Source organism: Balaenoptera borealis (assembly GCF_965194805.1).
Source record: "Balaenoptera borealis genome assembly, chromosome: 11".
NCBI classification, from domain to species: domain Eukaryota; kingdom Metazoa; phylum Chordata; class Mammalia; order Artiodactyla; family Balaenopteridae; genus Balaenoptera; species Balaenoptera borealis.
In genome coordinates this window covers 4,841,917-4,847,916 of record NC_138868.1, presented here as the reverse complement: position 1 = coordinate 4,847,916, position 6,000 = coordinate 4,841,917, and the positions used below count along the sequence as shown (strand labels likewise).

The 6,000-nt window shown below is 46.5% G+C and overlaps 1 protein-coding gene across 7 annotated transcripts in view; it reads left to right on the top strand.

The window, feature by feature from the left end:
• Positions 1-228: 228 nt before the first annotated feature.
• PPP6R3 (protein phosphatase 6 regulatory subunit 3) overlaps positions 229-6,000 on the top strand; it is a 130,017-nt gene continuing 124,245 nt past the window's right edge. For 4 of the 7 annotated variants that reach the window (XM_082342864.1, XM_082342863.1, XM_082342862.1 and 1 more), the window contains exons 1-2: positions 229-378; positions 1,146-1,219. The gene's annotated coding sequence lies outside the window, so the exon portion shown is untranslated. The remainder of the gene's footprint in view (positions 379-1,145; positions 1,220-6,000) is intronic. The other 3 variants (XM_082342856.1, XM_082342865.1, XM_082342866.1) reach the window with 3 other exon arrangements.

The following is a 6,000-nucleotide window of genomic DNA, read 5'->3' as shown; positions in this document are numbered from 1 at the left end:
GGGGACCCAGCCAGGTTTCTCTCGGTTTCTGATTTGTTTCTCCAGACTCCGGGGTCCTAGAGGTTCCGGATCCGTCAAGTCCATGGGAAAAGAATGCGCCCCTCGCACTTGACGGACGGGGTCTGCGAGCCAATCGGAGTGGGTGCAACGGGGCAGCAGTGTGACCCAATAGGTTGCAGGGGGCGGGAGAGGGAGGCCAATGAGCGTGGAGCCGGGGGCGGGGGCAGGGCCTTGATTGGTCGCGAGGCGGCCGGAGGGAGGGCGGGGGGAACTCAAGGCCTGCTTGATACGTCCGCCATTTTGGGCGCTTCGCTGATGGTGTCGGTGAGCGCGTTTCCCGCCTGAGCGCAAGTAGCGGCGAGTCGCGGGCACCTCCAGGTAATGGGGGGAGGGGGCGGCGGAGCGGGCCGCGGCGCGGGGTGCGCGGGGTACGCGGCGCGCGGGCGGCGGCGGGGCCCCTCCGCCCGGCCTCGGCGGCGCGGGGAGGGAGCGTCCCGGCCCCCTCCCCTCCCCCCCGGAATTCGCCGCTGGGCGGCCGGGGAGGCGCGGCGCCCGGGCTCCCCGGCTCGTCCCCGCCCGCGCCTGTCAGCCGCTCGCTCGCCCGCCGCGGGCCGCGGGGGCCCCGCCGGGCTGGGCGGCTGGGCGGGTCGCGGGCCGGGCGGCGAACTTTGCGCCCGCGTTGACGTCCGCGGCCTGGCGCGGCGAGCGGCCGGGCGCGCCCCTAAGCCGGCCGGGCCCCGTTCTGCTCCGGCCTTCCCGCCCCGAGCGCCGTCCGCTGCCCGCGGGCCCCGGAGCGTGTCAAGTTGAGGCGGCGGCTCGCCGGAGACTCGCGAAGGCCGTTGTTGGACTCGGTTCTCCGGGAAACAAGTTCTGTGGGTTTCTGCTTCTTCGCCGCAGAGTCATCGGGATACGCAGAGCCCGGCTCGGAGTGTTTAAACCTCCTTCCGAGCGATTTGCTAACTCCGGTGTTGCGACTCCAGCGCAGACCTGGTCGCGAAAACCTCCCTGGCGCATATGCACTAGGGGGGTGGTCCTTCTTTCGACCGCAAGTACCTCCCTCTTAAAGAAGCCCTCTCGCCGTTCCCTCGGAGGGGCTTCCTCCCGGTCCTGCTTGCCCTGATCACAACTTGGACTCTTGGTTGTAGGTGGACGGAATGAGTCCTTGGATGTACCGGTGTGTCCTGACGTTTCAACCTCGGAGCTTCGTGTAATTTTCTCGGTACTTCACCATTTTCTCTGTGGGTCGGATAGAGCTTTAGGTTTTGCTTTTCTGGGAGGGGCGCTTGGGAGTTGTTTCCTTTCATCCTCACAGCACTTAATGTTAATGTGGCTGTTTTGTTAATGTGGAGTTGACTGCGATTTTGTCCTCAAGGTCACGTTGTAGGTAGGCAGCAAGTGGGAAAGAGACTCCAGATTTCCAGCCACTGGGAAGTCTCCTAAGCGGTGGTGGTGGTGGAGCTTTCTTTGCTCTCGGGTTAGACTGCCTTGGTTTCAGGTCTCGGCTTCACCACTTTCTAGCCCTGTGACCTTGGGCAGGTTACCCAAACTCCCTGCTTCTTTTGTGATACGGGAATAACAACGGTGTCTCCCTCCTTAAGTTTGTCGGGAGGAAAGGAGTTAATACGTGTAAAGCAGCCAGAAACGGTGCCTGGCACGAAGAATCCGCTTAGTAATTAGTGGCCATTATTAGTTTAAATTTGATTGTTAAATGTTTAGATACTATTAGGAAGTCACATGAGTGTTTAAGTCCTGGCTTTTGGTGAGTGTCTTTAGAAAGCTCTGTGTATTTAAGAGTCATTTGGCCTGAGAACCACCCAGGAGAAGGGGTGGTTGAAGATTGATTAAATTACAAACGTTTTCTGGAGTAATTAGTGGTGGTGCCTCGGAATGGTTTAAGAGATGGTTAAATAAAGAAAAGCCCATCGGGAGCGCAAGTCGGATTCTGTTCCTACCGTACTTTTGGATACTACTTATTGAGTGTGATTGGCCCCCAATAACTCTAGTTTTCTTAGTGTACTCCTGGGTTCTTATTGAGATTTGAAAGGTTGCTGTGTATTGAGATATACTTCAGTGAAGATAGTTTGGGAAATAACTGTTGTCCTGGATGGATGTTTTGCATTTCAGTATGTTTGATCAGAGTCTAGAGTAACCACCAAAATGCTGTGCACTCACTCACATATATACTCACAGTCTTTTGATTCCTGCCCCGTGCTCTTCTCCCTGGTACTTGAAACCATGCTTGCCTTTCCGCTGGAATTACTTGCTTGGGCCCTGGCTTGCTTTGTTGCACTGGGGAAGTGTTATTTTGATAGACTCGGTCTTAAGTACAGATGAGCATCTCGCTGGTTTAACTTACTGAAGAACAGGAAGAAGATTGTTTTAGATTAGAAAACTAGCTTTTGTGTAAAGTATAGCAAAACAAAAACTTGCTGGTTTCAATTAACTGCTTGGGAATTTGAGAATCAGACCATAACTGGACAGAAAATGAATAGTGATAAAATTAAGGTTTGACAGGGTGAGGTTTGCTTAGCCTCTTTAAAGTAAAGTTTTGCATTGATTTGGTACAAAGGTGTAATGTGCTTGTTACAGATGAGACATCTTCCTTAAAACAGTATTTGTCAGGATTGGAATTTAGTTTGCTTCTTTGATAAACTTGTATCTTGGGGTCTTATATTTTGGATATTTGAGAGGCAGCCTGAGTGTATATTGGTCTAAAATTTTACAATGCCTTATTACCCTTAAGAAGAATGATAGCGAAGTTATTCTAACTGTCTGCTCAACTAAAACTCAGCTCTGAGTTTATTTCATAAAAAGCACAAGAGGCTGTGGTTGCTCCTCCTCATAAGTCAAGATCTGAGCCCTGGTGTGAGCCGAGGATTAGCTACTTTTTCTTACGTGAGATGGATAGAAAAACATAGACCTGGCTTCTTGGCTTTAAGAAGCTTTCTTATCTCTTTCCTTTCTTAAGAGAACCTCAAATGGTTGGTTTTTGATTTACTCTAGATCAGTGGTTCTCAACTGGAGGGTGATTTTGCCCCAAAGAAACATTTGGCAATGTCTGGAGACGTTTTTGCTCGTCAGATCTGTGGGGTTGGGCAGTGTACTATTGACTTCTAGAGGGTAGAGACCAGGGATGCTGTTAAACATCCTATGATGCCCAAGATGGCAACCCTCTCCCCAATAAAAAATTATCCAGCCCCGAATATCAGTGGTGCTGAGGTTGAGAAACCCTGCTCTAGATAGATGGCCTAATCTGGCCTGCAGTGGAATCATTTGGGATACTTTTTAAGACCATGCGTGATGAACCCCACCTCTAGAAATGTGTGGTGAGAGTGAGAATATATTTTTAAAAGCTCCCCAAGTAGTACTGAAGTGCAGCTAGGTTTTGGAACTACCGTTCTAGACCACAGATTTTAGGGACTGCTTGTGGGTCAAGGAATTCTTTGTGTCATCTGTGAGCTCTACCCATACCTAGATCCTACCTTGGACGTTACTTAGTAGTGGGGAAGGATGGTGTACGTACGTTATTTTCAGATGCTGAACTTTAAAGGAGACTGAACTTTAAAAAAATTTTTTTAAGTGAATTTATTTTATAAAATAATAGAGAAACTTATTTTTTTTTCTGTTGCTTCATGAGAATCTATTGTCATAGCTGAAACTTAGTGCTCTCAGGTGTTTAGGATTGTTTGTGCCTATGCTAAATAACCTTATCTTACTGTGATTTTTTTTTTTTTTTTTTAAGAATGAACACTGCTATATATTTGTTAGTAAGGAACTGTTACACTTTATAAGGCATGTTTTGTCTTCTTCAAAAGACTGTTTGCTAGATGTTAGCAATTATAGCAAAATATGAATAAAAAACTTGTCAGAGAAAGAGACCTTGTCATCTAGAAATATAGTATGTGTGGATAAGATGACATGTCCGATTTGTTTCAAAGTAATCCAACTGGGAGGATATGGGTGTGTATGGAGTTGTAATCCATTTGGAATAATTTTCACATGGAGCATATGGGGGTATAGATGAAACAACAGCCAGGAGATGTTAACTGTTGACACTGGGTGATAGGTACACAGGGGTTCATTTTACTATCCTTGGTAATTCTGTTCTTACTGTGATTTTTGAGTTTTGTATCTTTTGCCCTCATCTTGTCAGTCAGCTGTCAGTTCTGTTTTTAGATGCCAGCTTCATCATTATCTTTTTTTTTTTTTTTAAATGAAAGCCTATTTCCAGAGAGTTAGCCCTGGATTGATTTGCCAATTCTGCCCTTTGAAGGCAAGAGAGAGGCAAACTCTATGCTTATTGTTTAACACAGTGACCCTTGCTTGCTAGCAAAGGGGGATTGCCTGTGCCCTGGACTCTGACCCAAGTGGGTGAGTGTTTTTTCTCCTGGGGAGGTGAGGTGCAGTAGAAGAGAGACCGGCAGAGATCCTTTTCTCACACCCACTTAGAATATGGATGATCTAGTTCATTGAGCGGAAGAATGTTAGTATAAAAATTGTACAGATTTTCACCAACCGAATGTTAAAATCTTGACATATAAAAGGGAGGAGATCAGGGAGGCACTTTCTAATCCTTCATCCTGAAATCAGGCCTATGGCTACGCTGAGAATGACAAGTGACCACTTGCCCTGTCTACTTCTTCTAATCTTCATTTATTTGATCAGTAAATACATTGAATCCTTACTCGGTCAGGAACTGTATTAGGGATTCAGTCATGAACAGGCATTTAAGGACTTGCAGTCTATGGGGAGAGGCAGCATTGACAAAAGAGGTGTCCTTTTGGCTGTGAGGCCAGAGAACACAGCTTGTTAGACTTGTATGTGGTGTAAATAGCAGACTCTTAATGAGAGGCCCTAGAGACTTGAGAGGAAAGAGCTTGTGTTTGCTGGTTGGGTGGTTGAGATTGCCAGAAGTCTCTTGCCAAAAAATAAAATAGTTACACCTTTGTTTCTCATACGTATTAAATAGTTACTTCCACTTTCCTCCTTGGTTTGGTGTGTCTAAGCAGTGCCACTCTTCCCATGCTGATGAAGCTGCTTTGCAGTGACAAATAGGATTGACCTATATTGTCTTTTGCTCCATAGATGTTGGTTGCAACATCTTGATCAAACTTGAAACACTGACTGTTCCCGTACTGATCAGAGGCTTGGTGTAGGTTCATGCTAAACATCTTGAGCATCCTTGAAATCCATGGTGCTTACAGTGGGAATTGGTTTTTTTCTGCTGCAGTCTGGATCGAGGTTGACTGTAGATTTGACTTTTGACTTTGGCTTACGTTTAGTTGCCATGGAAACCCCCTTTCCTTCTCCCTCCCTCCCTCCCCCTTTATTTTTCTTTACTGGGAGGGGAGAGAGAGTTACTAGTCAATGCCCAGTTTGTTTCAGGTTTTGAATGATTATGAACTGACATCTGGGTACCAGGTAGATTGGCTAGACGGTAAAGAAGCAAGTAAAAGGGAATCTTGGCAGTACTTGAAAGGCTTCTTAACCTTAACTAGGGCATTTTTTTTGTCACAGACTTTGCAAAGATCTGGGGTTACTCTGAGTAGAGGAGGTTTACTACTACTCACTTCTGCTGGCTAGTGTTGATCTGTTTTATTAAGTATTAGTGAAGACTACACAGTCGACTGATTTTATACAAATAAAGTTTGATAGGTTCTGAACATCTTTTTACTGATATAAGGAGACTCTGATTTTGTACTTCTCAGCCACTCTGGAGAAAACTAGGGTATTATTAATTCCAAAATATCTTACAGCGGGAATATGTATTGACTTGGAATGGTTTGTGTACCCCAGAGGCTGACTGCCATGAAATCTGGTGGCCCAAAGGAAAGATGAATGAGATTGTTTTTTGAAACATTAGGGAGCCGAACTAAAAAGGCGGCAATAAATAAATCAATAAGTAAAAGCAAGCAAGCCTGCAGAAGTAAAAGTATGACTGAATGTTGAGTCAGACTTGGAGAAAGCTGTGTGGATTGCTAGTGGGAGCCTGGAGTTCCC